The 10293-nt window shown below is 43.3% G+C and overlaps 1 long non-coding RNA gene across 1 annotated transcript; it reads left to right on the top strand.

Annotated features, from left to right (window-relative positions):
• The first annotated feature begins 823 nt into the window (after positions 1-823).
• LOC309368744 lies at positions 824-10091 on the top strand. Its single transcript, XR_014167918.1, has 3 exons — positions 824-1105; positions 8530-8637; positions 9645-10091. It is a non-coding gene; the product is annotated as an uncharacterized lncRNA (long non-coding RNA).
• Positions 10092-10293: the final 202 nt, after the last annotated feature.

The raw sequence follows: 10293 nt of genomic DNA, 5'->3' as shown, positions 1-10293 counted from the left end.
TGGGTTAGTGGAGTGTGTAACCTGAAGCGTATGTAACCTGAGGTACCACTGTATATTTTTGGGGGGGAAATGAACAAATCCCTATGCCCCACAAATAACCCAGAGTTGCATTTTAAATAAAAGCACACATTCTACTCATGTAAAAACACGCTGATTCCTGGACTGTCTGCAGGCCGGATTTAGAAGGAAATTGGGCCGCATCCAGCCCCTGGCCTTAGTTTGCCTACCTATGGTATACTGTATCTGTAGGGTTGGAGGAGAAATTCGATTACAATTTCCAAAATGATATGCAAATTGAAACATAGCCATCTTTCAGTATTCACACTTATCCAAAGTTTGCAATGCAGTTCACCAACCAAAAAATGCATGAAGGTATTTTTTATACATATGAAAATTGCTGCAGAATTTGGACAGCTAAATTTAAGACTGGAAAATGAGAAACCAAGAGACCTGAAAATGACAGATTCTCCCACCCATATCTGTGAGTGCATAAACCCGAACACAGCTTCTTAAAGTTGTAACATGAAAGCGGAAGCTACAATGGGCATATCTGCCTGGAGACAATAGAAGGATAGCATGTTTATTACATTGGCTAGACCAAAGAAACCTAATTATAGGCATGGTCTGAGACAACACAGAGCATCTCCACTGTGTGCACACAGAAAACATGAATGAAATGAAAACTCAACCCAACTTAAGGAAACAATTAACTATTTGCATTTAAAATGCGCTCTTGGGCTCTGTTAGGGCTCAGACTTCCGCTGTGCTTGTTGGCATTTGATCTGTACACCAGTGACTAAAATAACCTTGCTCTATACCATAAACAAGACCAGCAGTCTGTTTTCTGTAGTAGCCCTTGTAATTCTGAACTCTGGAAGAGCTGACATTTATTTTCGCCTCCTCTTGGCTTTCGCTGGTGATTGAAAGAGCCCAACCCAGCAGCAACTGGTGGGATAGGGCAGGGTTGTGAATTTGTCCTGCTGAGATGGATGTCGGTACAGTTTCCCTGGATGGGGCTATATAGTGACAAGGACAAGGCTGCACAGATGCCAGTCCACATTGCCCTAACCTCGCTGCTGCCCTGACCTGTCACAGTCGTTTACAGGTAAGCTGTAGCAATACAGGTTTTGGGTTGACAGCTCTGTTAGTCTGCCGAAATACCAGTGGTGGCATAAGGAAAAAATTGGTGGGGGGAATGGAAAAGACATAGGATATTTTGAGGTGGCCGAGTTGTATCACACATGGTAAGCTAACTGACAGAAAAATGGTAGTATATGTCAATGGCACAAGTCCAGCAAAGGTGAAGGCAAGGGCGGGGGCAAGCTCCTTGTATGAGAGGGCACTTCACACACACCTCTCCAGCACTACTCATGCCCAGTACACTGGGTCATATATATTGGACCAACCCAAAGGAATCCTAATGTGAATGGCCTCGGTCCAGTATATCTGAAGGAGCGCCTTGCCCCCATCATTCTACCCAGACACTGAGGTCCAGCACAGAGGGCTGTCTGGGGGTTTTCACTGCAAAAAGCCAAGTTACAGAAAACCAGGCACAGGGTCTTCTCGGTAGTGGCACCCACCCTATGGAACACCCTCCCACCAGATGTCAAAGAGAACAACAACTACCAGACTTTTAGAAGACATCTGAAGGCAGCCTGTTTAGGGAAGCTTTTAATGTTTGATGCATTACTGTTTTTTAATATTTTGTTGGAAGCCGCCCAGAGTGGCTGGGGAAGCCCAGCAAGGTGGGCGAGGTATAAATAATTATTATTATTATTATTATTATTATTATTATTATTATTATTATTATTATTATTATGCTAGAAAATGAGATCATCTCACTGTGTGTGCTCAATAAGAACTTAGCAAAAACCTCAATCAGAACTTAGAAAAAGCTGACAAAAGCCAGGTTTTTCAACAATATCTACTAGATTGTCGGAAAGAGAATAAAGGAATATTAGCAAGGTCAGTCTTTCCTGTAATAATTCATGAAAGGCTGGAGCGTTAGTATATGTGACTTTCAAGGCGAACTTTCCAAATGGAAAGCAACATTTGCAGAAAAGAGAAAAACATCTAAAAATAAGTGCTCATCATTCTTGCATGCACAGAAATACCAAGGGGCAAAATCTGGCTTTCCACATTGTGCAATGACTCATCCTGACTCCCCCACCCCCACTGCCCTGCCCCAAGTTGTAATTGGCGTGGAAGACATGTATTTAGCAGAATGATTCATTCCAAATGGCCACCGGGTTACTAGCTGGGCTGGAAATAAGGGGATGAAAACTGACGTAAAGGCCGAGGGACTTGGAATGCACCAGCTATTTGGAGACCAAGTATGGCAGACATTAACACTCAGTTGTCACTTGTAAATCTTCAATTGCTTTGACAGGTGGCAGAATGGGACATGCGAATACCTATATTTTACAGAGAGAACCACACTGCTTGGAAAGTGGGTCGTGGCCAAAGCAACAGTCTATATTTTATTTATATCAGTGGGGCGGGAGAGATGTCAGGGGAGCCTGGTAAACTTTTGCCAAGCACGCTTTCTCATTTTCAACTGTGGATGTGTCAAACTACTTCCTTACTCTGCTCCAGATTTGTGTAGGGTTTACTTCTTAGCCTTTTCTTATCCCAAAGATATCCCACAAGGCAGCAGAGGTTTAGGATCAGAGTTTTCCTTCTCCTAGATTGTCTACCTTCCCAGGTTGATGAGCCCCACCTGCCCCTCACTTCCCTCTACAGCATGTTGCACAAACCACCTTATTGACTGTGGGACCCACTATTGTTCTTGTCTTCGTAATCTGCCAGAGCAAATGCAGGGGAAGTCCCTAACTCACTGAAGGATTGAGACCCATTGGCTACCCTCAGCTGGTTTAGCCTGCCAGTCAAAGCTGTTCCTTAGGTGAGGCTGCTGTCTCATCATGCTGACAGCTCCTAAGAGCCACAGGCAAGATCACCCACCCAATCTGTGGTCTTGTGTAAGCTATTAAAGGTTAAGGAAACTCAGCCTCTTTTTCCCCCATCGGGTCACCCCTGCCATTTATTGTGTGCAAGAATTCATCCTTCTTTGACGCAGCCCATTTGTGTAAGAGGTAAGATTTGCAGAGCAAATGGAACATTTCTTTGATTCATACAAATTGCTCAACTTTAGAATAATGGACACGGTTCCACTAGGAAAGGACTGCCGCTCAAGGGAACTACAATGCTGAAGCTGAGGTAAACGAAACCAAAAGCTTTTCACAGAACGAACAATGGAGGATGTTCTCATCTGGGTCAAGCTGGACAGCTACACCCAGAGAAAGTGCAACGCCTTCTCTGGAGGAAAAGCTCATTAATCATGTCACAACCGAGGCCAGAATTATAAAGGGAATTTCAGGTGCTCCGTATTTTAATGCCCCCCTTTTTTTAACAAGCTAAACAAACATCTAATTGAGTCCTTGGTACCAAAACAGATGGTTTATTAAATATCATTCACCAAATATGTATATGAACTTGTCAAATGTATGAGAAATTCATAGAGTAATTATATATACCAATGACATAGTTGGTGTATATATATCTAATATTATGTATTAGATAGTATATAGCAGTTCTACCGGGTTGGTTCCCTTCATGGATCACTGCCTTGTTGTGGCAAAGGGGCTTGAATAACTCCGAGATGCTATGAGCTATGCTGTGCAGGGCCACCCAAGACGGACAGGTCATAGCCGAGAGTTTAGACTCAATGTGATCCACCTGGAGAAGGAACTGGCAAACCACTCCAGTATTTTGCCAAGAAAACTCCATGGACATAACAAAAAGGAGAAGCTTTGAGAAGAAAGTGAAAGTTTCCAAGGCATGCTATGGTTCATGGGGTCATGGAGAGTTGAACACGACTAAGATGACTAAACAACAACAACCACCGGGTTGGTAGGTGAGAGAAAGATGCTGCTGACACACCAGTAATATATCCTTTACTTACCCAGTGTAGGAGACAGGGATGTTAGAGAATTCTGATGGAAAAGATAATGGAGATTGTCAATGTTTGCTTATTCATCCTATGCCTGGAATGGAAATCAAGCCAATTATTGTTTTCAGTCTGCAAACAGTATGCAACTGATGACATTCCCCCCCACACACACACACATTGTTTTCCCTTTACAGTGGTACCTCGGGTTAAGTACCGGTACTTAATTCATTCCGGAGGTCCGTTCTTAACCTGAAACTGTTCTTAACCTGAAGCACCACTTTAGCTAATGGGGCCTCCTGCTGCTGCCGTGCCGCCGGAGCACGATTTCTGTTCTCATCCTGAAGCAAAGTTCTTAACCTGAAGCACTATTTCTGGGTTAGCGGAGTCTGTGACCTGAAGCACATATAACCTGAATCGTATGTAAACTGAGGTACCACTGTACATTGAAAGAAATGGCCTTTTTGCATTGAAATAAATGGTGTGGAATAAAATAATAATTGTGTGATTAATTACATAATTAAGTGTGCAAAATTCCACCACGGAAACCATTTTTTGTCAGAGCCGAACTGCTGCGAAACAGAAACAGCACTACATGCAACCAACACAGGTCAGAACAAACATTGACATCTTTTTACATCCTTAGCAGGAATTATGGCAGTGGGCAATGTAACACTCAAAAAAGTCCAACAAATGACCAACACACCTCCTCATGTTACGTGCTTTGGTCTGAAACAAAAACAAGCAGTCCTTTTTGTGTGCCTCCCACACACCACATCTCTTTTGCTTCTGAAATTGGTAGAAAAGCGCAAGCAATAATAAATTAGAAATAAACAGTCCTGCTTCCACATATTGGAATAGTCCTGGAGAGAAATTAAACATGGTTGTTTCAATTTATGTTTGTGTTTTCCTTTGAACAGAGGGATGCCCAAGAGTCTATTAGAGCTTTAGCGACATCCAGCGAATCAAACACAGCTAATGTCATGCTTGGGGCATCTGCAAGTGAGAGGGTACAACTATTTCATGTGTTCTATAGGGTTCTGATCTCCTTCGTGGGTTTTTAAAATTAGAACATCCATAAGTCATCAGAAATGCATAAATAAATGCAGAATAAAACTTGTGTTTTGCAAAACTCTCATGCGTTTACATGTCTCATACTGTACATGGGTCTGACTTTTTAGAATTTACAGAAACTGTGACACTTTGGTCTGTGTTCTGGGCATCCACTTATAAACACACACTTGTTTATTTTGTCTCTGCCAAAATAAAGTTTGGGGGTAGCAACTGGCTGCCCTTGATGAAGTTGTAAAACACTTCAGGCTGGGAACAACGGCAGTATTGAGGGACCCCTCTTCACATAAGCATGCATGCACACCTGGACCCCACGATTTGGTGTTGAACCCTAAGAAGGCTTTCTTCACTTCCTCAGCTATTTGCCTGCTAGGGTCCGTGGCTCTTCCTAAGGTTATGGACTCGCCTTCATTGGAGGTTTTTAAGCAAAGGTTGGATGCAGTTGAGATTCCTGCATTGCAGGGGGTTGGACTAGATGACTCTTGAGGTCCCTTCCAATCCTACGATTCTGTGATTCAGAGAGTTCCAGCCACTTCAGCTTCTGACTCACCCCAACCTTGACAGTTCTGCCCCTTGAAAAGGACACCGTCCTTGGCATTTGCTCAGGTATGCCTGGTGCTAGGGCAATCCCTGGAATGGCTGTGCTGAAGTCAATAACGCCCAGCCCCACAGGGAGCTATATAAATATAGTCTGCAACTAAACCAAACACTTGGGGAATTCTTACTCGCTCTGCAGGGGGTGTATTCCTACTACATTTAAAAGAAAATCAAATTCCCAAACCCTTAGTGCAGTTGTGACTGCTACAAATTACCAGGCCGCTCTGAATCGTCCTCTTCTAGATTAAGAAACGACGATTCAGTCTCTGCAGCTGTTGAGTGAATGCATATATTTCTTGACGCCGATATTTTTATTCTGGTCATGTTGAATAGTTAGCTGATACTGCATTACTGTCAAGGTAAGAATAGAAATGGGTGTTTTCTGGCTGAACAGCTGCAGACACTCCATCTGCTAAGGATTCCTTCACTCTGGGTATGCAAAGGTCACCGCCTTCTTCTTGGCAATGTTCCTGTTCCTGTAACAGCTGCATGGTGGGCAGAAATTCAACAGGTGTAGTTTTTGTGGCCTAGAAATGCAGAGCGTTGGGATGGTCTACATGTTAAGGGTATGGGAGCCCCCTTAGGGAAATAACCTGGAGATATGCCATGACATTACAGTGGCCCTAGGTAGGACACGACTTACAACACCTGTGCCTGATTTTCAGGAAACTGAAAAGTCTGCTATTAAGAAGTTGTGGAGTGACTCATCTACCTTAGGGCTTTAAGGCTTTGACTCAAAGTAAGAGTGGAACACCTGCTCACTCTTGCTCAAATTACACACAAAGGATGTTTGCTGTCGTTATGATTCTTCCCCATTCAGGACAGTGGTAAAGGAATGAATTAAAGGGTACACAATGCAAAGAATGTGCAGTTTACCTCAGAATTCCAGTTAAACATTCCACGGTATACAGCGGTGCAGAAAACGAGACGCCAGGTCAACAAGTACACTTAGCGAAAACAGCAAGGAGACGAGCAGAGGCATGATGAAGATAAATTAACTCAAAAGGTCAAGTGGTTAAAATACGTAAATACACTTTCCCAACATCAGGCAGCCTCCCATTTAATGAAAGTAACATATTGACTTTTTAAAAGAAGGACCTCGGAGCGCTTCACAAACATCTTCTCAGCCCTGCTGATGATGCACAGAATCGGTTATTTAAACAGCAGACAGTGTGCTCTAAATGCTCCCATTTGTTTATTTGTCTATTTTGGATCACAGACTCTACAATTTCATCAGAATACGGCTCTGGAAACAGCAGCACCTCATAAATCTGGTGGTATCAAAAAGCTGAATTCCAGTTTGGATCAAAACTAACACAGCAACATTGCAATGAAATCAGAAGTGGTACAAATCCAAAACACAGCACGCATAGGATTGGATCTGCCTGTGTTGGCTATTATGCCTCAGCCTAGGCCATATAGGGGGTCAGAAAACCTTAGGAATGAGACATCTGTATTAAAATACTGTGTCACAGTATAAAGGGAACACAGGGGGAAAGTACTTGAGGAGCTATGTGATCACACATTTGACCTGGGAGTTTGCCTGAAAATAGCAGGCTGGCTTATTGTGCTCTTGGCAAGGCCTCCCCACTCCCATTCATTGAGAATCTTCATCTGTGGCACCAGCCCGCCTTTCTTGCCCTTCCAAGGCTCCTACTTACCTTGTCCATCTCTGAAAGATGCTATCCCGGAACAAGTTCAAACCCAGTGACCTTTCCCTCTTGACTAGGCTCTCCCGTTCCGAGTGACTGGACCCTCAATTGACAGTGCTAGCTAGGTAATAATTGGCCCAGAAATGCTTTTCAGACTTTCAGAGTGGGGTTGAAGAACACCCTTCCAGACATCAGGCTTAGCCCCATACCCTTAGGTACTTTGGATTGGCTCTCAGGGATGATCTTTGGATTGGCTCTCAGGGATGACCCTCCCATGATCTCCCCAATTTCTCTGCTTCATTTTTTACTGTCTCAAGGAGATGGGTTAGAAGAGTCTGAGCCATGGGTAGGCAAACTAAGGTCCAGGGACCGGATCTGGCCCAATCGCCTTCTAAATCCGGCCCACGGACAGTCCGGGAATCAGCATGTTTTTACATGAGTAGAATGTGTCCTTTTATTTAAATTGCATCTCTGGGTTATTTGTGGGGCATAGGAATTTGTTAATCCCCCCCAAAAAAATATAATCCGGCCCCCCACATGGCCTGAAGGACAGTGGACCAGCCCCCTGCTGAAAAAGTTTGCTGACCCCTGAGCCATGGAGGTCCTTCTCTCATATGGGACTCAAGGATACGGATGAATCATGCCGCTGAAAAAATTCTGCAATGTTGCTCCTTTGTAAACAAGGAAAGGGATGTTGCCTACATGCGAACTTGGAGATTGCACAGGTATAAGAGAGGGGGAGTTTTTAACACACACCTTTCCCTTTTTATTTCTCCACCTTAGTTTGCCCTTTTCCCCTCCACATCATCACAGTTACTATAATGTTAGCCCTTAATGCTGGTTTTGAATTATCAACATAACAAGCCCTGAAACCTTAGGATACTGTTGGGAGAAGAGCCACAACAAACGCTTTAGTGTTTGAAAGATATTTGCCTTCTATTAGAGGAAGAGAGATGTTCCTGTGCTTGCCACCATCAGCTAGAATCCTCACTAGAATTCTAGCCATCGCATCTCAGAACTAACAAGGAGGACTACACATAAATCAAATTCAGCAGTTTTCCCTAAGGGAATGATTTCTGCTGACTTGGGCAGGGTTTTGTTTTGTTTTTTAGGTTTAGCCCTTATCTGAAAAGCACCAAGGCCTTTGCATCATTTGACGGAGACAAACAGCGTGTCCGAAGCAAACCCCATGTTACCAATATTGTGCTGATATGTTCTAAATTGTGTAACAGGGTCTTTTCTGTCTGCATCTTTTTTTTACAGGAGCAGCTACAATTCTCCATGTCCTTACACTCCAATCCACCAATTGACACCAGGCAGACATCTTGAGGCAGCCTGGCCCTGTAAAAGAAGCAGGCTGAGCTCCACCATGTGCGTATCTCATATTACTCAAGAGTTCCCCTTTTCCATCCTCCCCCTTGACTATTAAGCTAACCAATAATAGCCGTTGGGGAGGGTATTTCCTAGCAACTGTCTGGAGCAATTGCAGCCTTTACCTTTATACCTATAAGTCAGCCAGTCATTAATGCCAGGAAATTACCTTCTCATTGGCCTATTGCCGTTATAATGAGTCTGAAATTGACTCATCGATTGTAGTTCTGCAAACTTGACAAGTCTACTTGAAGTTGATAAGGTTTCTTTTCCTCCACTGATCAATTTTCACTAAGGGACTGGAGCTCTTATGAGTTGGCAGCCTCAATTACTGTGAGCAACCAAGGGGAGGTCAGGGACTTCATATCAATATTCCTTAATAGCTGGGGTTGGTGGAGGGTGGATGTTTGCCTTAATACCCAAAAATCTCTCTCCAGTCTTAAAAAGCAACCGTTTCCAACTGGTGAGTAGGGCAGATAGTTTGGAGCAAGTGTGGATTTGGAAAGAGTATGACAGAAACTGACAGAATGGGAGTTTTTGAAAATGTAAGCCGTCTGAAAATAACCACATACCCTTCCATGCCCACTGTTGTGGACAGGCATTCAGAAGTGTGCAAATGTGATTTAAAATACAGCAAATAACAAAAACAAAAAACGGCCTTGCTGTGTCTTAAGCCCATAATGTATACCTAGCTTTAGACTTCTGGTTACACTAGTGAATTGCATTTTGGTCAGGATGTTGAATAAACTCACACTTCTCTTAGCTTCTCCCTAAGGACTTAGCATTGATTTCTTGCTTGCAGTGAAGGGGGACAACCCTTGCTAATAGGACTCTTTTGCAGGAGAACTTGAAGCTATTCAGTTTGCCATCTGTGGTGTCTGCATGCACTGCTAAGTACAGTATAGACAATTTGGGAATATATCGATCCAGTGAATGCATAGCCTGGCAGAAACACATGAAACCAGTGAATGGAAATGGTAGCATTTTATTCCTTTCATTTCCCATAGACTGGAATTTTATGTTTTCATGCACACTCTTAGAAAGCAAAATTATAGGGTTGTGTTTGTTTGGTGGGTTGTTGTTTTTTGTTTTGTTTTTTAGTTTAAAAACACCATTCTGTGTCAATTTAAACACTGAAATAAAAGTGTTACCATCTCTGGAAAAGGTCCTTTTCACTCAGGTGTGGACCATTTTCAACCCAAAGGCCACTCACCCACCTGGGAAACATTCTGAGGGCCACAGGATAGTAGTGGGCAGGGTCAGAGACAACAATGGGTAGAGCAAGGAATACAGATTTTGTCTTTGTACAGTAGCCTATCATCCATCCATGTCAGCAAGAAGCGTGATCAGGGTTCAATGACACATCCTGCTGTCAGAAACACTCAAGTGAGGGGAGGGATCCAGGGAGAACCCTGTAGGGTCAACATTCAGCCCCCAGGTCTGAGGTTCCCCACCCATTTTAGCCTGATGCCTTGTCTAGTCTTTCATTATTAGTAGCCCATGTTTTGCATTGCTTTCTGTCACCTTCAGCTCCACTGATGTTAAATTTTGTGGTGTGCATAGGATGGGAATTAGAAAGAAGTATAACTGGGAGGGGCAGCACTAATGGAATAGATATCTCCTGCATTCGATTGTGAACAAAATACATTAATACAA

Source organism: Podarcis melisellensis (assembly GCF_964234715.1).
Source record: "Podarcis melisellensis genome assembly, chromosome: 4".
Lineage (NCBI taxonomy): Eukaryota > Metazoa > Chordata > Lepidosauria > Squamata > Lacertidae > Podarcis > Podarcis melisellensis.
The sequence above is the reverse complement of the archived record's forward strand: the minus strand, read 5'-3'. Positions and strand labels throughout refer to the sequence as shown.